A 25,604-nucleotide genomic window follows, 5' to 3' on the forward strand; every position below is an offset into this window, starting at 1 on the left:
TGGACACACTGTATAATAGGAGACAGAACTCTACATAACATGAGTGAATGCTATGTAATAAAAGATGGGGCTATACATAAGAAAGGAGAATGCTATGTAATAAGGGACAGCACTATAAATGAAAAGAGTAGGCACTATGTTATATAGGACAGCTCCATACATAACAATATTAGATTCTATGTAAAAAGGTACAGCACTATGCATAACAGGAAAGGACACTCTGCAATGAGATACAGAAAAGGAAAAGAAACGTGGTATTTCCGCACTGCTGTAAATTTGTATAAAAGATCAGGGCACATGGACCAGGATTGGACGCAGTTTGATCAACACGTTTTGAACTATTCTTTTTCGTCAAGATACAATCAAGTTACTGGTACAGAGTGGTGCTGAAGCATAGCTCTGTACAGCAGAAGTGATCAGACTATCAGCTTCAAGTCCCTTAAGGGGACTAGTAAAAACAATAAAAAGTGTAAAAAAAAGTTAAAAAATCTGAACAAAATTAAAAAACACAAGTTCAAATCACCTTCCTCTTGCCCCACTGAAAATAAAACAATAAAGAAAAATAAAAACACACACATTTGGTATCACTGTTTTCAGAAATGCCTGATATCTCAAAATATAAAATAAATTAATCTGATCAGTAAAAGGTGTAATGACAAAAAGAATCAAAATGCCAGAATTATGGTTTTTTTTTTGGTTGCCAGAACATTGCGATAAAATATAATAAGAGGTGATCAACACATTGCATCCACACAAAAATAGAATAATCAAAAAGGCTTGCTCAGGACGCAAAAAATTAAACATGACACAGCCCCAAATCCCAAAAAATGAGAATGCTACGGGTTTTAGAAAATGGTGACAAAAGTGCAATTCTCTTTTTTTTTTATTACAAACTTCAGAATTTTTTTCACTACTTACATAAAAAAAATAAATCTTTATATGTTTGATATGTATGAACTCATACTGACCAGGGGAATCATAATACCAGGTCAGTTTTACCATAAAGTGAACATGGTAAATTTAAAAAAAAACAAACAAAAAAAACATTAATGGAATTGCAATTTTATTTTTGCAATTTCATCGCACTTGAAATTTATTTTGACCCTTTATCAGTACATTATGGGGCAGAATGAATGTTGTCATTCAAAAGTACAACTTAGCCCACAAAAAAACAGACCTCAAATGGCAATATTGACCAAAAATAAAAAAGTTATGGCTCTTGGAAGAAAGGGAGGAAAAAACGAAAAACAGAAAATCGCCGGGTGGTGAAGGGGTTAATAAACCTTTAACCAGAGAATATGGCAGTATTTTTGGATTGTGTTGCTATGTGGCTTGTTCTTTGTATGATAAAGCTTTAACTTGCATTTCTAACTAACTATGTTCACAAACAATGATTTTTTTAAGGTATTCCTGAGCCCTTGCATTGATATCCATGAACTAAGTGTGTTTATTTTTAATGCTGTGCCGCCTGAGATCCAGAACATCACACACATTAAATATTAACTGTGAACTTTATCCATTGTGCCCTTGTGCGCATGGATTTCTCCCTGAATCTTTGAATATTTTGATGATATTGTGTACTGAAAATAGTTCCACCATTTTTGTTCATAGATTGGTGAACCTCTCACCAACTTTGCTTCTGAGAGACTCTGCCTCTCTACTCTTTTTCATACACAGTCATGTGACCGTGAATTGACCCTCCAGCTGTGACCCTTGAAAATTGACCCTCCAGCTGTTCTGATGAACAAAACAGTCTAAGGCCCCCTTCACTCGCACGTGAAAAAAAGTACCGTTTTTTCACAGACGTATTAAAGGGGTGGTTTGCTCCCCGTGTGCCGTGTTTGTGGCACATGCTTGTTCTCCATGTGTTAAATGTAATAACACACGGAGAACGGATAGTCCCGCCTTTCCTGATTCTTCTGGAGCTGTCTGTGGTGCTGAATGACAGCGTCCAGCACAGGCCACGCCCCACTGATGCTGCATCCGGCCCCCAGTGAAGAAGATGCGTTGTTCAAATTCACTGGGGGTTGGCTGCAGGTGACAGCCATGGTAAAGACTGCAGGGCTGGTGGAGGTATGTGTTTTTTTATTTTTAAAATGACACATGTGTTTCTCTGGCACATGTCACGTGGGCCCGCATCCACACTACATCCGTGTGGTACGTGTGCAGGCTGCGTGACACCCATGCTGCCGGAGAAAAACGGACATGCCTCCGTATTGAGCACACGGGCTCATGTGTGCTCCACACGGAGGCACGGGCCAATTGCTGAACACGTGTGTGCACATAAACCCATTGATTTTAATGGGTTTATGTGTGCCCGTGTCTCCGGTGCATGCGAGCACGGATCTAGCATGTACTGGAGGCACGTGCATGTGAAGGGGGCCTAAGAGATATAGAAATCATCACATTCTTCTTTCCTTTATATTTTCAAACAGTGTTCAAACATTTTTGGAATTGGGTTAAACAGCCCAAAAAAATTTCAATGGAAACATGACCAGAGCGCTGACATTTAAATAGGCTACCAAAGTGGTATCAAGTTTCTCCTATAACAGACATAGGAGATAAACTGTGGAAAAAGAAGCGCAATAGGGTCTTACCCCGGTAGCAATGGGGGGGATGAAAGAGGTGGTACTACTCACCTATAGGGGTTGTGAAAGTCACAACTCCTATAACAGCATGTATGTAACTCCAAGCCACGGCAGCGGTCCCTCGATTGGCAGATAACAGGGAGTAGTAGAATAAGGGTTTCCAAATCATGAGATTTGATGTTTCTTGCCAGTCTGTCCTGAAGAAGGGAGCTGTGTCTTCCGAAACGAGTTGACCTGTGCATTGAATAAAAGCAACATTAATCCACAATTCTCATGATCGGCTAGTCATTAGCGCGGCTTGGAAACCCTTATTCTACTACTCCCTGTTATCTATAACAGCCATAGGTAGACTTAGCAAAATAGGACACTAGGAGTATTAAGCTAGAAAACTTTAAAATTCAAAATTCCATTAAAAACATCACAGAAAATATAAAGCACCCATAGATATAGTGCAATACAAAAAGGTACAAAACAGGATAAACCGTACAAAAAGGTCTTGGCAGTGATTAGAGCATATATATATATATATATATATATATATATATATTACATTAAGGAAGGTAATCCTCACTCATATGCTGCCAAAAACCCCTCCAACGCGCGTTTCGCGTGGTCTTTGATGCAAGGCCTATAGCAAAAGTCTAATGGGTTGTCCAGTTCTCTAGAACTTTCCTACATCTTTATGGTCTCTGTAGGTATATTGCTAGATCTAAACCAGACAACACCCTTATGTGGGATATTAGATTTTATATTTCCCTTCAAGATTCAAACATTTTGGCGGCTGGCAAGTTCTGTTTACCTATAGAAGATCTGCTGCAGTAGTTTTTTCCAACAAATTTGGACTAAATCTTGTAGTTTTTTTATATATAATATCTTAATATTGATTTTCCTTAAAAAAAAGGGGTTGGAAAAAGTAAAAAAAAGAAAATATTATGCTCTTCTTCCTCGACATTTTTTGGGGGGTTTTCTTTCCATGTGCCCCTCCAGTATCTGCATCACACAGCCTCCAGTGATGACCTCTCATCCTCCTAGACTGGAGAAGCCTGTTACATGAGATATCATCAGAAGGATAGTTTCATAGTTTTTTATAGTTTCATAGTTTTTAAGGTTGAAGGGAGACTCTAAGTCCATCTAGTTCAACCTGTAGCCTAACATGTTGATCCAGAGGAAGGCAAAAAAACCCCAAATGTGTCAAATAAGCTCCAATGGGGAAAAAAATTCCTTCCTGACTCCACATACGGCAATCAGACTAGTTCCCTGGATCAACACCCTGTCATAAAATCTAATATACATAACTGGTAATATTAAATTTTTCAAGAAAGGCATCCAGGCTCTGCTTAAATGTTAGTAGTGAATCACTCATTACAACATCATACGGCAGAGAGTTCCATAGTCTCACTGCTCGTACAGTAAAGAATCCTCATCTGTGATTATGATTAAACATTCTTTCCTCAAGACTTAGCGGATGCCCCCGTGTTCCAGTCGCAGGCCTAGGTGTAAAGAGATCTTTGGAAACGTCTCTGTACTGTCCCCTCATATATTTATACATTGTGATTAGATCCCCCTAAGCCTTTGTTTTTCCTAACTAACTAACCCCAAGTTTAATAACCTGTCTTGGTATTGCAGCCCCCCCCATTCCTCTAATAATCTAGGTCGCTCTTCTATCTACCTGTAAGATTATGCTATTTATAACCTTCTATACTTTTGCTAACAAGAAATGCATCCATTCCTCTCTTAAATTCATTCAGTGAGTTGGCCATCACTACTTCCTCAGGAAGAGAGTTCCAGAGCCTCACTGCTCTTACCGTGAAGAACCCTCTTCTATGCTGATGTAGGAATTTTCTTTCCTCCAATCGAAAAGAATGCCCCCTTGTTCTTGTCATAGTCCTTGGTACAAACAGATCATGGGAGAGATCTCTATATGGCCCTCTGATATATTTGTACATATTTATTAGGTCTCCCCTAAGTCTTCTCTTTTCTAGAGTAAATAGACCTAATTTTGATAACCTTTCCGTGTATTGTAATGCACCCATTCCATTTATTATTTTAGTAGCCCGCCTCTGAACCCTTTCAAGTTCAGTAATGTCTTTCTTCAGCACCGGCGCCCAAAATTGCACACAATACTCCAAGTGTGGTCTGACTAGTGATTTGTACAGAGGGAGAATGATGTTTTCATCTCGTGCCCCCAGACCTCTTCTAATGCATCCCATCACCCTATTTGCTTTGGTGGCTGCTGCCTGACACTGGGCACTCCAATTTAGATTCTTATTCACTAAGATGCCTAAGTCTTTTTCCATGTCTGATTTCCCCAGCAGTTTCCCATTTAGTAAGTAATCGTAGCATCTGTTTCTCCTTCCCATGTGCATAACCTTACACTTATCTGTGTTAAACCTCATTTGCCATTTTTCAGCCCAATTCTCCAATTTACTCAAATCCATCTGTAGTTGCAAACAGTCCTCCTTTGTGTTAACTACCTTACATAGTTTTGTATCATCTGCAAAATAGTTGTATAGATATATACAACTTGTATATATACATATATATATATAGTTTGTATAGAAATAGATGTAGGATCAAGGAAGTGACCACTGATCCACCCAGGAGGGTGAGTGTAATATTTTTCTTTATATGAAAAGTTTCTTTATTTCAGAAAATTTGTATTTTGAACTAAAAATGGAAAAATATGTAAATATACCTGTAACCCTTGTTCTAACACAAAAAGGACATGCTGCAATTTTTTTTAAGCCTCCATTGTATGATAGTTTTCACAAAGAAAGTTTATTTTATAAATTGTTGATAAAATGTGTTAATTTTACCACTAAAGTAACTTGCTGCAATATTTTTGTTTACAAATTCACATTTGCACTATGGTTAAATGGTCAAAGTCCCAGTTGTTGCTAAATTCAGTGTTTTACACGGCCACAAAGGGTACACTACTGCTATGGTTTCAGCCCTTACTCAAATGCTGCTTTATAATGCTAAGCGAGGCCTCAATTGAAATTTTAACATGGGGCATTTTTCCCTTAATTCCTCGTGAATCTCCCCCAAATTTTCAAATGGCCTTTTCTTAACAATGCTATCAAGGCTGCAGTTATCCGGATTGCTTGTGCACCTTTTTCTACCTCACTTTTTCCTTCCACTCAAATTTCCATTAATAAGCTTGGATACAGCACTCTGTGCACAGCCAGCTTCATTAGCAATGACCTTTTGTGGCTTACTCTCCTTGTGAAGTCTGTCAATGACTGCCTTCTGGACATCTCTCAAGTCTCCAATCTTCCCCATGATTGTGTAGCCTACTGAACCAGACTAAGGGACCATTTTAAATTCTTAGGAAGCCTTTGCAGGTGTTTTGCAGTAATGATTATAATTTTCTGAGATAATGACTTTTGGGATTTCATTGTCTGTAAGCCATATTCATCAACATTAACAGTAAAAAACACTTGAATTAGATCCTTCTGTGTGTAATGACTCTATATAATATACACGTTTCCCTTTTTGTATTCAATTACTGAAATAAATTAACTTTTTGAGAAAATTCTAATTTATTGAACTGCACTTGTATAATGGAAGATAGTGCTCACATGAAGGTGTCAAAAGTTTGGCCAGATAGTGTCCTCGCTGACACTCAGCGCCTGTGGTCCTCCAACTATAGTCGTACCCCGGGAGCGCCATCTCCTTCAGCTTAATCTTATCTGAAATTATATTTCAGATTCAATCTATTATAAAGTTTATTAATTTAAGCTAGAATAGGTTTTTGTTTCAGTAGAAAACATTAAACCACTCTTTTTTACACTGCAAATTACCCTTGAGACAAAGAAGTAGAAAATTACAAAGCAATTTAGAAGTATCGACCATGACAATTTTTCAGATGAGGAAATCACAAGTTTCAGGTAGCTTGGCATTGAGTTATGGAAAAGCATGTGCTCCCAGCAAAAGGTTTTTTTTTCTGTCTGATTGTCATTCCAAGAGGAGGGAAACTTTCCTTGATTTATTTTAATAAAAGGTTCTCAAAAATATAATCTCAAGTAACATTCAATGTGCAACCAATCTCCAGGATCTTAGAATGCGTGCAGCTTAAGACCTTTTGTTCTGAAGAATGGCAAGACCAAGAAGGAACAAATAAGACTTTGGCAAATAAGATAACTGTCAGGCTGAAATCATTTTATATTAAGTTATTCAACATTGTTCTGTGCCTGCCAGAAGATTAACTATACATGCATTTAATTTGTGCATTTGACGAGATGCTTTGGTACATGTTATCTTCCTTAGGGTGTGTTTTTGGCTAGAAGCAACTTGTTGTATTTGGCAGCTATTCAGGGGAACACAAGTTAGAGTCTATGGTACTATTTTTCCATCTCTAAGAGACATGGCAAATATTTTGTATTGGTTCTGGTACAATTCATTATCTGATTTATTGCGCTATTTTTTCAGTTTGTTTCATGCATACCCCAAGTTTGTTACAACCAATTATCCACTGGTGGACACAGACAGAAAAGGCCCCTTGCGCATGATATCGGTCCTGTGCAGCCAAAGAGCTCATCAAAATGCACAATGCCACCTGCTTTTCAGGTAGAAATGGGTCCCCGACCTTTTGGATCCCATGCTGTACCAATGATATGTCCACCCCTGCATTTATCCTTTACAGAGCTTAGCTTAAAAAGTAATTTTTAAAATGCCTTAGATGAATCATTAGTAGAAAGAGACGCTGGATAGACATTAATCAGAGGCTAGAGATACGTGTCTCTGACATGGTTTAGTGAATCCTGCATTGAGCAGGGGGTTGGACATGATGAATCAGGAGTTTCCTTCCAAATCTAACATTGCATGTTTCCTAGAGGCAAATATAAAAAAACTTCATAATATATCTTACCAGAAAAATAGACTTCTTACTCCACTTAGGAGCCATTTCTTCTCCTCTACATGCCTCATGAACTGATTGTTCTCTAACAAATACAGCTAATATCAATCTTAATCAAAGCAAGATGGCCTGACAGCTCACTAATAGATCAGGCTGTATGCTGCCTATGAAAGTCTGATGTTCATCCATCGTGTTCGAAGAAGACCTTGACATCTAAATGGTCATATGTCCGCAAGTGGCTGATAAGGCCTTTGCAGGCATGAAATGTTCTGCCACATGTTGGACAGCCATGTGTGGTCACCATATTGCAGCATTTGCAGACCTTGCTTTGTGGAGTGCTTGCTTCTCTTCTACTCTGAATGTTCTTCTGTCCTCATATGTCTGGCAGCCTTGGTGGATCAGCATTCGCCATGTTGGTCGATCTCGTGCCAATATTTCCCAGGAGGTTGTGTTAATATCGAGGGACGCGAAGGAGGCCTTCAACGTGTCCTTGTATTGCTTTCTTTGTCCCCCATGCCAATGCTTTCCTTTAGACAACTCACCATAGGGATGCGATGGTCTGGCATCCTAGCAACAAGGCCTGCCCAGTGTGTCTGGGCTGCCATCAGCAAAGTGGAAATTGATGGCAGGGCTGTTCTAGAGAGGACTTCAGTGTCAAGCAACTTATCCTGCCACCGGATCCTCAGAATCCTACGGAGGCAGGTCATGTGGAAGTGGTTCAAATGCCTAGCATGTCTCCTGTATACAGTCCATGTCTCACTGGCATACAACAGGGTAATAGTTATCACTATTGCTTGGTAGACTTTGAGCTTTGTAGCAAGGCTTATTCCACATCAGTTCCACACATTGCTCATTAGTTTGCCAAATGCAGAGCTTGCCTTGGCAATTCTGTAGTTGACCTCGATGTCAATTGTCACTACATGGGAAAGGATGCTGCTAAGATATGTAAATCTATCCACTGCTGATAGCTATTGTCCCTTGACTGTGATGGTGGGCTTCTGATATTTGGCTTTCAGACCTGGCTGATGCATCACTTCGGTCTTCATTGTATGATAAGGAAATGTGACGCCCTGGACACCCAGGGGTCACAGGTCATTACACTCACCACATACACCCCACCCCAGTAAGGTACCACCAGTCAACCAAAAGACCTGATTGCCTCCCTCAGAGTCAGACAGGCACACCAGTTGGGCGGAGTCAGGCGGAAAGACACGCCCACCGAGGAGTCTGCTGGCCTGAAGCAGGAAAACACAAAGAGATGAAGTTAGGAGAGAGGAGAGAGAGGAGCTCAGTTCTGTGTGGGGCCTGGGTTGGAGCCTAGGACCCCACATCAGTCAGGCAGGCAGACGGTAGTGGCCGCCTGCAGGAGACCGGGAATACGACCAGCGGAACCGTAAGGGACCGGGACAGGGTAGTGGCCCGCCGGAACCGAACCGGGGAGCTAACTGGATACCGGAGCACCAGGCAGGGTACTCAGACCCCAAATAGGCTATAAGCCACCACCACAGTCAAATCAACTGATTGTGGTCTGGACCTCAGGGGTTCATTCCCACCTAAGTCCCTATTGAAGGCAACCGCCCAAACCGTCCGGATAATAGCCACCGCCAGAGGCCAGAGATCCAAGGGCCAGCGTCTGTGGGCAAACGGGCTCCTATGACACATGCACGCCGGGGAGCGGGCTACCAGTGCCCAGGCACGGTAGCCAAAATCACATAAAGGTGCAGGAGAAAGGCGGACATTACCAACCTATCTGGAGAAACTGCAGCTGGCTGCGGGCCCCGTTCGTCACGCCCATTTGGTTTACCAGTGACTCTGTGTGGTTTAATCATGAGTACACCAGTTCCATCAGGCACCGCACCGCGCTACACTGCAACCCTGCCCCTGCACCCCGGCCTTCACCACCGGGCCCCGGGACCAACATCCCCTACCCACGGAGGGGTCAACACCTAGCTGCGCCCCCTACACCGCTCCCGGGATTCCCCGTACCTTTACCGCAGCGGTGGTGTCCACCATCACCACAACGCGTGGGTGGCTTCACGAACTTTCCCAAAAACAACCACCCCACAACCCCTGCGTGCACCGCCACTACTCCCTTCCAGAGCAACGTGACCCCGGGTCCGGAGGCGCTCGAGCCACCGAAACACGCGAGCCCGGATCCGAGCAGCTCGGCAGTCGCATCCGAGGCCGCGGGGCGGTACAGAAACCAAAGTTATCGCATGCTGCTGCAAAATTATCCACAATGGTTTGTATTTCCTGTTCTGATCCAACATTCGGGGCACAGTCATCAGCAAAGAGGAGGTCACATAACACAGTCTACTTTATCTTAGTGACAAGAAAAAAAGAGAAAAATTGTATGAAAAATACCCTGAATAATAATGAATAAAATGCAAGTGCTTAATAACAGGGTACTTAGTATATACATTTTTGCAAAAAGGTAAGAAGCCATCTGTTACAGGGGTGCTGTCTGATATAGTATAGATGGTAAATATTTAGGCAGCCAGGGTCTACCGTGCGGTGATATTAGACCGCAGCAAACAATAAACAGAATTAAAGTAATCTCCATAAGTTCACAGAGATACGTAAATTAGAATATATGCTAAATAAGGTAAAACGCTATTCAACTTATAGCGACTACTGGACATGTGGGTGTAAAAGGAAGTGAACCTCTGTTACGTCACAAAGGACACTTATGTGTAATAGGAGGAGGACCCCGCTAACAGTCAGGGAGGTCCTATTAATATTGCCACTGTTGCCTCACAGAGGTAGTTAGTAAAGTATAGAATACTGTGTGTTTAGATGCACACACAGTATAAAGATGAATAACTGCGGCACTAACCGTACTAGCTGTTATCCTAGCTTAGTGTTAACCACACTGACCTACATGTATCAGGTGCTAACCGCACCGTATGGTGGTACGCTGACTACCTGCACCTGCCTGACAGCTTGTGTGTAACCCACAACCAGACCCTACTCTTAGAGGAATGTGCCTAACCGGCTAATGCAGAGCAGAGGGAATGATAGCTGCTGAAGCGCCAAGTATAGAATCGCTAGTGTATGGGTAGCGATTCACTGTGGTAGGATAGCAGGAGAGCACATACAAGGGCGGGTACCTCATGCATGCACAAGAATGACTGAGCGCCGAGCGCCGTGCTCCAGGGTCTTTTATTAACTAAGAACCACCCACAAGATGGTGACATCCAGGGCAAGACCGAACCTGGACCAATAAGATGAGAGAGCGTCATCACTGATGTCACCACAACCAATCAGACACCAGCGCGTCATCTGTGACGTCACCCGCAACCAATGGACGGCTGCCACGTGGCAGGCATGTTCAGAATGGATTAAACCACACTTAGTTCAAAACGCCATTACTGTACTCAATGCATGCGCAGTTGCCATGTTTTTTGGACTTAGTCCCAAAACCACACAGAATTCGGCCCAAAGACTGAGAAGCAGACTGACGAGCATCACGCCGCGACCGGGAAGCAGATGGGGAGGAATCCGGCTGAGGCAAGGCAGGATCTCAGCCCGTAACACCATCCCACCTCGTCAAGGTGTACCCATCAGGGTACATCTTGCCGAGGTGGAATTCCTTCTTACCTTTTTGCAAAAAAGTATATACTAAGTACCCTGTTATTAAGCACTTGCATTTTATTCATTATTATTCAGGGTATTGTTCATACAATTTTTCTCTTTGTTTTTTTCTTGTCTAGAGGCTGCAATTTACATGCTTGGAATATTGCATGTTTACTGTTTTTTTTGTTATAGCTCAGTTTTTTGGTGTTTGTTTGTCTGCTATCTTGCTTTACTGCAAGTTGGGGGTGCAGCCCTCCTTATACTGAGACTGAACAACCAATTGCTTCCCACTTTGCTGCGTATTTCATCTGGGACCCAGCTGACCACTTGTTACCATTCACATTGGAGTTTTGACAGACACAAGTCAGGTATATATATTGGTTTTAACTTTAGTTGGTTAGGGACCATCCCAGATGGGTATACCATGACAAGGTGAGACAGCTTCTTACCTTTTTGCAAAAATGTATATACTAAGTACCCTGTTATTAAGCACTTGCATTTAAGTCATTATTATTCAGGGTATTTTTCATACAATTTTTCTCTTTGTTTTTTTTCTTTTCTAGAGGCTGCCATTTACATGCTTGGAACGTTGCATGTTTACTGTTTTTTTGTTACAGCTCAGTTTTTTTGGTGTTTTTTATCTTGGTGAAAGCCTCGAGTCTTCACAGGTTGAACAGTTTCCCATCGGTCCTGTATCTCAGGCTAACTCCCAAGGAACTGTTCTGGAAGGCATCTGACAGTATGGCTAAAAACATTATGCTGAATAAGGTCAGTGCCAACACGCACCCTTGTTTAACGACAATTGTGATGAAACAGGTCTCTGAAACTTCTCTATTTTCCAGCACATGGGCCATCATACCATTGTGAAATTGACGTTCCATCAGGATGAATTTATCAGGGCACCCAAATTCCGACATGATGCGCTACAGGCCTTCACGACTGACAGTGTCAAATACCTTAGTGAGATCCATGAAGGTAGTGTACAATTCACAATACTGCTCTTGACACTTCTCTTGGACTTGTCGGGCTGCAAAAATCATGTCCACAGTGCCACACTTTTTGTGGAAACTGCACTGTTCTTCAGGTAATAGATCCTGTTCTAGGTGGTCAGTCAGGCGGTTCAGCATTACCCATGCAAGGATCTTGCCTGCAATGGAAGGCAGTGATATTCCTCTATGATTATCACGGATTTGTCGATTCCCTTTCCTCTTGTAGAGGTGTATGATGGACGCATCTTTCAGTTCCTGAGGAATAGTTCCTTAATTCCAGAAAGACTGGAACGGCTGAATGAGCTTGTCAGCATGCACTGCCCCACCATCCTTATAGATCTCTGCTGGTATTGCATCAGATCCTGGGGCCTTGCCACTGGACAGCTGGTTGATGGTCTGTAGTGTTTCAGTCTTTGATGGTTGGGAGTCCAAGCTGTGGTTTATATACATCTGGGGCATTCTACTGATTGCCTCACTGTTGATGGAAAAAGGGCGGTTTAATACAGATTGGAAGTGCTTGGTCTAATGCTGTAGAATCAGGGTGTTCTCAGTGATGAGAGTTACACCAGCTGTGTCCAGTAGAGATGAACTCTCTCAGGGCTGAGGTCGATACACAGATATGAGGGCTTCATAGAATCATTTAACATCTTTTCTATCAGCAAACTTCTTAATTTTCGTCTGCTTTGATACTCAACCAATCAAAAAGGCCTCTGTTAGGAGTCTCAACATGGAAAATAGCCAGATATCCCTCCGGGAAGGAGCTAGCCAAGGATTGGCTCTTTTTAGGAGACCACCATAACCACCATATTAAGTGGCTCTTTTAGTTAATATCCAGCTCTTGACGAGTTTAAAGATATGACAAGGGAAATACCAAGGCCAGGTATCCATCCACAGACAGCTGTTTCAGGGTTTTGCCCCTCATCAGTGTAGAGTAGGATTCTGGCCAGGTGAGGCAATGCCTAGTAGACCAGCAAGACAAAACAATCACTGATCTCAGGGAGACCAGCCTGAGAAAACACTACCGGCATCCAGCGAAGGCGCTGAACACAGAGTGAAATCCTGGGTGCATTGCCCCCTGGGAAAGTATGCAAATCAAAAAGGTCCGTGGAGCATCTGTTAGAAGTCTCGACACAGACCTTTTTTGATTTGCATACTTCCCAGGGGGCAATGCACCTAGGATTTCACTGTGTTGAGCGCCTTTGCTGGCTGTCGGCAGTGTTTTCTCAGGCTGGTCTCCCTGAGATCAGTGATTGTTTTGTCTTGCTGGTCTACTAGGCATTGCTCCCACCTGGCCAGAATCTTACTCCACTGATGAGGGGCAATACCCCGAAACAGCTGTCTGTGGATGGATACCTGGCCTTGGTATTTCCCTTGTCATATCTTTAAACTCGTCAAGAGCTGGATATTGACTAAAAGGGAAACTTAATATGGTGGTTATGGTGGTCTCCTAAAAAGAGCCACTCCTTTGCTAGGTTTTTCCCGGAGGGATATCTGGCTAATTTCCCTGTCGAGACTCCTAACAGAGGCTCCACAGACCTTTTTTGATTTGCATACTTTGCAAGGGGCAATGCACCTAGGATTTCACTGTGATGAGCGCCGTCGCTGGCAGTGTTTTCTCAGGCTGGTCTCCCTGAGATCAGTGATTGTTTTGTCTTGTTGATACTCAACTAGGAATCCTGCATCTTACAAATCTTGCTCTGTACGATCCTGCGAGTATAGTTGAAGATACCTTTCCTGGCTGTTGATGATGGTTCATTCTGATAAGCATAATGAAGGGGGTGCTTTACAGCAAGTAGGGCCTTGATCTCTTCATAATTTTCGTCAAACCAGTCCTGCTATTTCCTGTGTGAGGGTCCTAGAATCTTAAGTGCAAAAGTGTGCACAGTGTCCCAAACGCATTCCCAGTCCTTCTCAGCATTTCTCTCTAATTGCAGCTCCAAGTTTGTTGTCAAGATCATTTGCTAGTGAAGCTGCCGTGTGGGATTCCTTAGTTTACTAACATTGATCCATTTCATCGCAACTTTGTTACTCGATGGAAGTCTTTTTTGCTTGATGTAAAAGCTGAATTTGGAGATAATGAGTCTATGGTCAGTGCAGCAGTCAGCACCCGGCATGGCCTTCATCACCTTTACATCCTGTCTGTCTTTCCTCCGCACAATGACATAATTAATAGAATGCCAGTGCTTGAAGCATGGGTGCACCAGGACATCTTTTTACTAGTGGGCAGGCTAAAAATGGTATTGGTGATGATCAGATCGTGAGTTGCACGTGTCTTCAGTAATAATAGGCTATTGCTGTTACATTTGCCAATTCCATTTTTTGCAATGACGCCATCCCAGGCAGAGTGATCGGATCCTACTCTCATGTTAAAACCACCGAGTAGAATCATCTTGTTAATGTACTTCACAGATGAAAGTAGGGCATTGAGATCTTCATAAAACTTGTCCTTTGATTCATCCGGGTTCGTCATTGTGGGTGCATAGGCACTAATCAGTGTGGCTTGCTTTCCTCTCTGCAGTGGGAGATGCAGTATCATGAGTCGGTCATTCACTCCCTTGGGAAGACTGGCAAGTTTGTAGACAAAATGGTTTTTAACCGCAAAGCCAACTCCAGATTCACGGCGTACATTATTGCTGCATCAATACCAGAAGAATGTATAGCCACCTCCAGTTTCTGTGGCTTTATGTGGCTTCAAGTTGGCTTCATTGACTAGACAAGTTTTACACAGGGTCACAATATCGATGCTAAATCTTTCCAGCTTTCGGGAGAGCATGGTTGTTCTTTTTGGTTGATTTGCTAAGGGGATGTCTTGAAGTGTACGTATGTTCCATGTGCCAATGGTGAGTGTTGTTACCGTACCTTTTCTGTAAAATTTTCTTACTCAGCCACATGAAAGAGATCCTCTCCAACTGCGGCAAGCTGGACAGGGTTCTATAAAGCAACAATGTTATGAACATCTTTTCTAGCCCCTTTCTCTTATTATGGAGGTGAGCAGTGTAGTCTTAAAGAGGGCTGCTCAGTCACTCATTTAGATGCCGAATTCAGCTGTTGCTTATCAGCAGGAAGACGACCATTAGACCTGAGTTGCCTGTGTGCAGGTTCGTGGCCACAGCTCCCAGTGTATCCACATCTACTGCTTTGTCACTAGCCCAACGCCACAGGACTTTCACTGGAATTGAAGGTGGTGTTAAGACTTGCGCGTGAATTGGATTAAAGTGAGGGAGAGGTGCGCGTAGTAAGCCTCACTCTCTTTTCCCAGATTACATCTTGCACCAATAGCAGGACAAGAGTTGAGACAGTTGGAGATGGGCTGGGCGCAGTGGTCAACCAGGGCAACTTTCGTGTCTTGCCGTACTCTTAGAGTTCCACATCGCTTTCAGAGACCGCCTTCTTGACCGTTGTCCTAATCTAGCAGGTTTCATCTGCTCAGTCTGCCGGAGTCTGTCTTCACATGCTCAGGATAATCTTCCATGCTGGTGATGCTTCTGAACATGTGCTACAGAAAGGTAGGAGAGAAGGAATGGAGGATAGTAAAAGTAATCTGGCTCATCTGTGGCAGCAAACGGCATGCAAGGATCAAGCGCTCTGAAACATGGGATGTCTTTGAAGAGAAAAAGGAATGCAGCTTCCGGAATATAGTAAAACAAATCTTCGAAACTTTATTCTATTAAAACTACGGATTTTTTCCAATGCTTAACACCATAATATGTGGAGCCAAGGAGCCCAAGAATTGGCAACGTTTTTCAAATGCTGACTGCGTTCTTTGTCAAGCCACAAAGGGCTTCTGGCCCTCTAAAAATTGAATGACAGATGCCTGCTGGCTCTCTAAAAATTATGAGTGAGTGCCACATGATGAATTTGGACATGGTGGAGGAGGATAAGAAAAATAAAAAAAACATGAACCATAACCTGCAAAACCTGTAACAATTTGAAATGAGGGTTGCATAATAACCCTGTTGATATGCTGGAGGAGGAGAAGGATGAGGACAAGAAATATAATAAACCATGAACCGTATGTCCCACAGATGTGACCTAATCCATTTTGATAACTTGACATCCTCCAATTCTGTTGTACAACCTTTGGAGCTTCGTTGATAGGTCCCTCATGGTAATTTCTCACTATCTTTGTTGTCAATAACTCAGTAACGTCACCGCTTGTAAGACATTTTGGGTCTCGCATTGACCTCTGCAAGACCTTGTGAGAGCGGTGATGACATGAGTAACCTTACATGACCTGACTACTCTCACTGGGTCAAAGACCTGGAATGTCTTAGGAGCGGTGACGTTACTGAGTAACTGACGTCAGAAATTACTGGGAATGACCTATAAAACTTTGTTCTCTGAACAAGGTTCCATAAGTTGTACAAGAGAATTGGCGAACATCGAGGTATCACCATAGATTAAATTGGACCTGCGTTTTTGTGGGGGATCTAATAAAGTAATGAATGAGAGACTGTCTCTTGTTTTTATTTCTTTAATTCTCTCTTTTTATGTCTTTCAGGTTTCAATTTTTGAACTATGTCGGATTTGGTGGACTACTTTGGAATCTTCATGGTTTTTTTTTATTTTTATTTTTTTTTAAATAAATTGGTGAACGAGAGAGTCAAGAGTGTTTTAAATAATTTTTGTGTGTGTGTCATTTTTTTTCCCTTTATACTTACTGAGTTAGTAATGGAGGTGTCTGATTGACGCCTCTCCACTACTAACACATAGGCTTGTTGCTAGCTATCAATTTACAGCTGAGGTCAACCCCAAAAACCAATACCCTGATTGACACCACACCAGGGCAATCAGGAAGTTCCAGGCAAAACTCCAGAATTGGCTCATTCAATGTGATGCGCTAATCTTGAGCAACTGTGGGCTGGTATTTTCAGGCTGGAAAGGGTGAAATAACCATGGCCCTTTCCAACCTAATAATATCAGCCCCCAGCTGTCTGCTTTACCTGTGCTGGTTATCAAAAAGTTGGGGACCCCACGTCATTTTCTTTTTTTATTTTTTATTTATTTTGTTCCAAGCAGCATCCAGGCATCTTTCCCATGCTTGTTGATTACCTGCACTGCAGCTTTTCACAAACTTTATTCAACATCAGAGCAGCAAAAGAACTCGACCATGGACTTCCAACCACAGGTTAGCAGCAAATGTGTTCGGTATAAAAATCGAACTTTACAGTTTGGATTCACTCATCCCTATTCTTACCTACAAGTTATGATTGCCTAGAATCTCTATTGAAAACATTAACTTATATGAAACATCATTAGTAAAGGACTGTTGGCATAAATTGAGTCAGTGCTTTCAATTAGCTTTGTACTGAAGGAAATGTTGTTCGGTCCTATCTTCTTAACATTTTTATGCAATGTAGTCTTTTTGGACAGACTTATATACGTATACTAGATCTGTAAGTAATATGCACTGGAGAACATCACACAGTTTCCTAAATGTAAAGGTAATTGTGTAGTCCTATGTGATTATATCCTAACATGAGTAAACTCGCAGTATTTTAAGCTTATTTCATAAATTGAATTTATTGTAAAGCACATAATAAAAATGTAAATAAGATAAATGAAAAAGATTATTGATCAAAATTAGAGAACACTTTCAGATACCTGTAAGTTATTGGTGTTAATCTGGCACCAAAGTCAGTCAAAGGTGGTGGAGGGAGTGCCATGGTTTTCTGCAGCAGGAGTTGGACTTCTTATACAGCTACATGGAAAAGTGAATGAATGTGTATCAAAACCTTCAACAGCACGTGGTTCCTTACTTGGGTTCATCACTCAATCAGCCAACAATTTTCATGCAGGACAATGCTTCCAGTCACTCAGCAAAACGGGTAAAGCAGTTCCTTGAAACAGAAAACATTGATACAATAAAGTGGCCAGCCCAGAGTCCTGATCTAAACACAATAGAAAACCTCCTGAAAATCCTTGGTGACAAAGTTATGGCCAAGAAACCCACAGCAAAGAACTGTGGAAGAGACTGGAAGAAGAGTGAACCAAAATCACTCCAGAGCAGTGTGAGAGACTAGGGATGTCCTGTGGCTACAGATGTGCTAAAGGCATTCAAAGTAAAGACCTGTACACTTCCTACTGATTGGTGACTGTTGTTACCTTCAGAAAATTTACTTATAATCTTTCTCTGTGCTACAGTCATTGTTGCTCTCTAGTTATGAACATCACGCTTTCGGCAAAATAAAGGTTTTATGTTGATGAACTTTAGATCTTTTGTAGAACACTTTTGTAGTGTCATGGTGTACCCCCTCCCTGTACTCAGCTTCAGACGCTCCCTAAAAACGCATCTTTTCAGGGCGGCCTATCACACTCCCTAGCCAAACTAATTTCACCTAATCCCTCTACAACTTCTCAGAACATAACCCCACGTCAAACTCCATGGCACCCAAATGCATCTCAAGGCTCTGGCCAACTGGTCCAGGAAGCCATTATCTATCCCCCATTTCCTTGATATGGATGGATTGTCATCGTAAATAAGCACTTGTACCTTGTCCCTCCCCCCACCTCATTGTAGATTGTAAGCTCTCACGAGCAGGGTTGCCATTTTTCCCTTTAAATATTGTATCTTCTATAATTGTTACTTGTTTGTATATGTTTATGTATATGATATGTATATGTATATGAGCCTCTTGAATTGTAAAGCGCTGCGGAATATGTTGGCGCTATAGAAATAAAGATTATTATTATTATTACAAAAAAGTCAAATGTTGAACAATGTAGATTACATTATTTCTGAAAAAAGCAAGTGATCATACATTGTTCTCTAATTTTGATCTCCAGAATGTAATGCAGAGTATATTACCATATTACCATGGGTGGAGATAGGGCTGCTTATCCAGAGAGCTCTTATTATTTCAATATTTTTGCACTAAATACTAGACTTTTTGCACACTGAAAACCTTGAAAACCCAAGTTTTATATAAACATGTCACACATTTCTACTATTTAAATATTTCTATCAAAGCACAAGTGATTGATAGAATCTAAGTATGTCCCTATACAATGTCACATCTGTCACATCTCATTTAATTATTTTTTTTTCTAAATCTCAGTAAGCATAGTTAAACAGAATGTATAATTCATGTGTCACGTGCGTGCACATATAGACTCCTATCTTAATTCCTTTGTTGCAAAAGGCAATCTAATATTAAGAATAGTAATAATAGTGTTTAAGACTTATGCAAAATATTTACTGTCTTTAAAAAAGAAATAATGTCTCCATTCTACCCCTCGCTTCGGTCTATTCTTATGAGTTCACTGCACTCATTAGAGGACCTAATATAAATACATTGATTAATTAATATACATCAACACTACTGAATTTAAATGCAAATAGAGATAAATTGTTCCCTGAATCTAATTCTTTCTGTTGAATAATATTTTGTTACAAAGTTCCCAGGAATCCTATTAAAAGACAATAGCAGCAGAGGGGTTAAGCATGATTGTAATCAGATTGCAGTATGCATGATCATGTGGTTAATAGTACATTTTCCATGATTAACTGTTCCTGTTTGTTACAAGCTCCTATTAACATTAACGCTCTCTGTGTTGGCTGCGGAGACACACCACGGACCAGTGGAAGATTAATGAATGCAGGTCCGCATGCTGATTAGAATGTGGCAGTTTAATAAACTCTTCTTCCATTAAATTATTTAATGCATTCATACTCATGCAGACTTTTCTGTGGTCAGCTTGACCACCTATGTGTTAATATTGGGAATTGGAATGCAGAGGATAGAAGAGATCTAGCAGTATATGAGGTAATTAGCTCTTGTGTCTGATAAATGGGGCAATGCCTATGTGTATACATGTTTTAGAACATCACAAACGGTTTCTTCATTATCCAGATTTTCCTTTGAAATAAAACAGAAGCCCATTTTTCTTCTGTCTGGTTTCACGCATCGTGCTGATGACTGCAGCAAACGCTGGGCGGAATATCCTTGAAAATGTAAAAGTTAACCATAAAAATGAGATGTTTAAGAACATTATGCATGGGGGCTCGAAAATCCTACCAATGTGGATGTACCCTAATAATAAACGTCTTAGTCTTCAAGGCGCGCAAATTATTAGTATAAAAAATGTGCAGCAGCAGAACACAAATGAAAGATATGCCGTGATTTTACATTGACGCTTCGCATCTATTTGCCGGAGATTTATTTTGCATTATAACTCGTGAAAGGTGAGTTAATTACAGAGCAGAAGTGAGAGGAGGCGAGTGGGATGAAGTAAACGCTGGGATCTTGATAATTGAGGAATGAAGGTGTCTGTTAATCCACACATTCTTATTGTGCATTTTAGGCAAACACAATTAAATTATCAGGTGGAGCCTCATAATTAATTGCATGAGATTGTCATATTCTGTTTTATGTGAGCCAGATAAAAAGATTCATCCATAGTCTTTTTCCCCGAGCTTAATTTGCATTTATGCTTTTTGTCAGCATCAGGGACTTACATAGAAAACATGGGGGCCCATAGCAAAAGCCTGAATCAGACGCCCCCCAAAAAAAAGTTAAATAATCAACAGACGTTTTTAAATCTTTTCATGCATGTATTAGTTAAAGGCCAAACATTATCAAAGAAAGAGATTGCCCTGAAATAGAAGTTCCATAATTCATCATGCCACATACATCAAGTCATAATACATCGTGCCAGGTGCCATGATATAAGGTGCAATGTGCCATAATACATGGTACCATGTGCCATTTTATATCATGCCATAATAGATCGTGTCATGTGCCATAATACTCTGGGCCATAAACACACGGTGCCATGTGCCATAATACATCAAGCCATAATAGATCGAGCTACAGTATGTGCCACAATACATAAGAATACCCATCCTAGTATATGTCCCCTTCGTGGTACATGTCCTCATCTTGCCATTTGTTCACATCATAGCCCCATCTTGTTTCCTTCCTGGTCCATATTATTCAGATCACACCATACACTGTAAAAAAAAAAACGATTATACTCACCTTCTCTCCGTTCAACTGGTGTACAGTATCCTCCTCTAACTCCGGCAACTCCCTTCAGCATATAAGCGGTGCAGCACATGATATCACTACCATGTGTGCCCAGTTACACCAGCCTCAGGTGCAGAAATATTCGCTGCTCCCCATGCCCAGGACGATGGGCATGGGAGCAGTGAATATTCATTCTCTTTAATAGTAGCACACGTGATTGCACAGCGGCTGCATGGGTGATCATGCAGGCTGCTAGTTAAGAGAATGAATATTCACTGGTCCCCAAACCCACAATCTCACCCATCTCTCAGCATCGACTTCAGTGCCAAAAGGTGGGCAAGATTATGGATGTGTGGAGCATTAAATGTTCATATCCATAAACAGCAGACACATTTGCATTTGAGGTGGATGCGCAACCTTGGACACACAGCCAGCTACAGTAAGTGCTACGGGCCCCAAAGCAATGACGTGGCCTCCACCATTGGTGGCATGGTGAAAAAGCTGTGGAAAGATAAGGTGCAAATAGGGTCTTACCCGGTAAAACACATGGGGGGTGGATGTTAGTAGGAACACTCACCTGGTGGGGTTGTGCCAGTCACAACCCCTTAACATGCATGCAAATTATGTAGAGATGGTGTGGGAGGCAGCGGTCCCGCGGTAAGGAGACAATTCAAAGGCAGGAGAAATGCAGGTTTAAATCCACGCCAAACCACAGGAGTCCAGTTGTTGTTAGTAAATTGTTAGTAAATCCCTTTTCTTTATTAACACAGGTCTACGCGTTTCAGGGACATATCCGCCCCCTTCCTCAGGACAATGTAGAGAGAATACTATATATCTATCTATATATAGTATTCTCTGTACATTGTCCTGAGGAAGGGGACGGATATGTCCCTGAAACACGTAGACCTGTGTTAATAAAGAAAAGGGATTTACTAACAACAACTGGACTCCTGTGGTTTGGCGCGGATTTAAACCTGCATTTCTCCTGCCTTTGAATTGTCACCATTGGCAGCATGACACTGGTCAGAATCCAGCCATGTTTACGTTCTTAGGGTGTCATGTCCTAAAGCCAGAAAACCAATATATTTTATACAATAATAATGTTATTTGTAGTATATTTTTCCTAGATGTCGCCATTTGATACTAATGATAACAACTAGGAATGGCTACTCTGCTGAGGCATGGATATGTTACTGTGGACTCGCTGGACCACTGGGTAACTGGTGTTAGAAGATTACCTGATACAGCAAGAGACTTGGGAGAACTTGGAGAAAACAGAAGATGATTTATTTAAAATTGGTAAACAAGATGAGAATATGAAAGGGTCCAAAGGTTCACGACACTGAGCACTGCCGGAGGAGCAACCGGCAATGGAATCCCTATAAAGGGATTATCATGGTCACAGCCCCGGAGGGTCAGACAGTCTGTAGGATTTCCAGCTAGACAGTGGAATGCCGGCTTAAACAGAGAAGAGAATCCAGAATGCTCTGCACCATCGAAGGGAAGCAGATCCTGTAGTTGAAGGAATCCAGAATACCCTGCAGCTCTCTTGGCGAAGCAGATCCTAGCCATAGAAAGAGTCCGGGGAGTTGCAGAATGACCATGGAAGTAAACTTGGCAGAAGGGAATCCGATGCATGCAGTGAAGCCTGGAATGACGGACCGACTGCAGGAGATTCTGTGGAGAGAGAAAGGTAAGTATCTTGCACAGCAGAGCGGAGCGGAGCGCAGTCAGGGAGTACAGAGCACTGCAGTGAGGGCCTGAACCCTAGCAACATTCTTAAGGAATGAGCATGTTGCCCAGGCACCACCCATAGGGAACAGGTGCCTTATAAGCAGGAAACAATCTTGCAGTCAGAATCAGAACAACAAGGAACAGGTGTAGTGTTCCTTTAAATTACAGCAAAGCACGTTCCAAGAGGACCTGTTGAGAGGCCGCAGGTTCTGGGAGGAGAAGGAAGCAAGGAAACACTTAGCACAGAGGACAGGTTGAGTGACACGTTGCACAGCAGCAACAAATCCAGCAGCAGAAACTGAACCAGAGGCAGGAATGGAGGTTCAGGGAGAATGTCGATGTCCCTGCCCAGGAGAGACCAACCCCGTGACCGAGGGTATGACAAGGATGAAGAAACACAAACTGTTAAAGTTCAAGGTTTATACTGGACACCGGGTGTCTGGGGCTCGAAGTCAAACAGTGACTTTAAAAAAAAAATCTGTAAGTGTATGTGTAAGTTCGGGTGCTGTTCATTTGCTAATAAAGTTTGTTGAAAGGCTGCCGCACAGCCAATCAACAAGCTTTATAGCATTCAGAAGCTGCTGTGAACAATAAAGGAAAAAAAATGACCTGGGGTTCTCTCTGTTTTTGTTAAATCCACACTTACTGGGTTAGTAATGTGAATGTCTGTTAGACCATTATCCAATTATCCATTACTAACCCCTGGGTTTGAAGCCAGCTGTCAAGTCCCAGCTGAAATCAACCCCAAAAGTATTACTCTGATTGCCATTGCACCAGGGCAGTCGGAAGAATCTGGGCAAGGCACCATAATTGGCACATCTAATGGATGCGTCACTTCTGGGGAGGCTGTGGGTTACTATTTTTAGGCTGGGAATAGCTAAATATCAATAACTTCCCAGCTTGATAATATCAGCCCCCAGCTGTCGGCTTTACTTTGGCTGGTTATCAAAAATAGAGATCCTACACTATTTTTTAAAATTATTTAAATAAATAAATAATAAAACAATGTGGGATCCCCTCTATTTTTGATAACAAATCAAGGTAAAGCAGACAGGTGAGGGCTGATAATCAAAAGTCCATCCAAACCAGCGAACCTGAACTTTCACAGGTTTGCTCATTCCTAATCTCAACCTCCATGCTTGACATATTAATTGCATGACTATGTGAGGCCTACAATAGGTGTTTACTTTCTTTTTGTGCATATCCCATACAGAGACCATGAAAATACATGCCTTTAAGGTTACAGCATAGCAAAAAATACAGAGACCAGGCTGTCAAATGGACATTCCAACAAGTCTTCTGGTGTCTTAAAGGTCTTCATGTTGTACCCAGGTTGCTGTTAAACAAACCCCTGATATTAGATGCCTGTACAGAATATCTCACGTTGCTTATAATGTGTGTTTACTAGCATATCGTCTCCCAAGGAAAACAATGCATATTTATTTTACTCACTTATATAGCGCCATTAATTCCAGCACTATATAGAGAGAAGGTATGCACACCAGTGTCTATGTAAGGGGAATACATGTAAAGCAGAAACTGCTGTGTGAATACTGGCCTGAAAAATACAATAGCTATATGTGAAAATGAAAATATGACAATGGAATCTGCATTACTGCCATGAAATATGAATAAAGAGAAATTTAGCTTTTGAATTGATCAATGCAACAGAGCCCCAAAACGTCGTCACCGTATTCTCTTACATTGGGGTCCCTAGCTAGTGTGTGTCCTCTCATGCAGTTAAAAAACTTACCTTGTATGGGAAGCTGATACCCAGGCTATTTATGTATAATGTGGACCGGCAATAGGTGTGAGTGGGGTCGGGTTCACAAATGAAAGACTACAAACAATTAAGAAATAACATCTGCAACACCATTCTAAGTCTGAACTGGGTGCAAAAACCTAAAAAAATTCGGGCAGTGCACATGCACCACACCTATCTTGGATTTCCTGGCACGCTCCCCTTTAAATTGTATCAGCATCAAGCTGATGCTGATACAGTTATCTCCTGTGATGCATGAAGTCATTGGCCCTATACCTCACCAAACTCCATTCTTTAGGTTACAGGGACCTGGTGACTTATGTTCTACAAGACATTAATGTTCTGCCACTATAGGGTTTTTTCAGAGAGATCTTTACTATTTAAGGGGACACTCTGGGATATTATTACTAAGTTAGAAGGTTCAATCTCAAGGGCATTACTACTGTTTTAGGGACTACAGTGCTTTCCTTGCCACGGGTGCGGGCAAACCACTTTACACCACTGCAATTAGAGACCTCCTCTCTTTGATAACCATACACTCTAAAAATTACATAAAAACAATACTGTAAAAACACAGCTGGTTCTTTTTTAAGCTTTTTAGAAGAACACAATAAGGAGCATAAATGCATGTACATGCAAATTGCACCCCTTCCCCCCTTTATAATGTGGAAGAAAATCACAATAATTATAGGAAATGCTATCAAAATATCTAAACTACTGCAATGAGGCCTGGTGTCTTTCTCCTAGTCCCTGATCCGGCTCTGGTAGACTAGTTGTCCTTCTTTGGACAATACCTTTCATTTTAGAAATTATCTAACCAAATCATTTAGCCACCATAGTTTAACCCTCATCAAAGTTACTCAGATCCTTATATTTGCCAGTTTTTCTGCTTCAGACATTTAAGGGTTAATCTGAAGTCCAAATTAATTTTCCTATTAAATCTCTATTTATTTAGTGCCATAATCTAAACTATTTTCTAATATACTTTCATTAAAAATTCCCTACTGTTCCGTAACTACACTGTTTAACTGGCTTGCTATTTTTTAATTTCCTTTTGATGATGTTTTGTTTTAGAAACCCAGTGCGTGCTGGGATGCTGAAACCAAGCATCATCAGGAGGCAGAGGCT

The sequence above is a fragment of the Anomaloglossus baeobatrachus genome, chromosome 8, assembly GCF_048569485.1.
Source record: "Anomaloglossus baeobatrachus isolate aAnoBae1 chromosome 8, aAnoBae1.hap1, whole genome shotgun sequence".
NCBI classification, from domain to species: Eukaryota; Metazoa; Chordata; class Amphibia; order Anura; family Aromobatidae; genus Anomaloglossus; species Anomaloglossus baeobatrachus.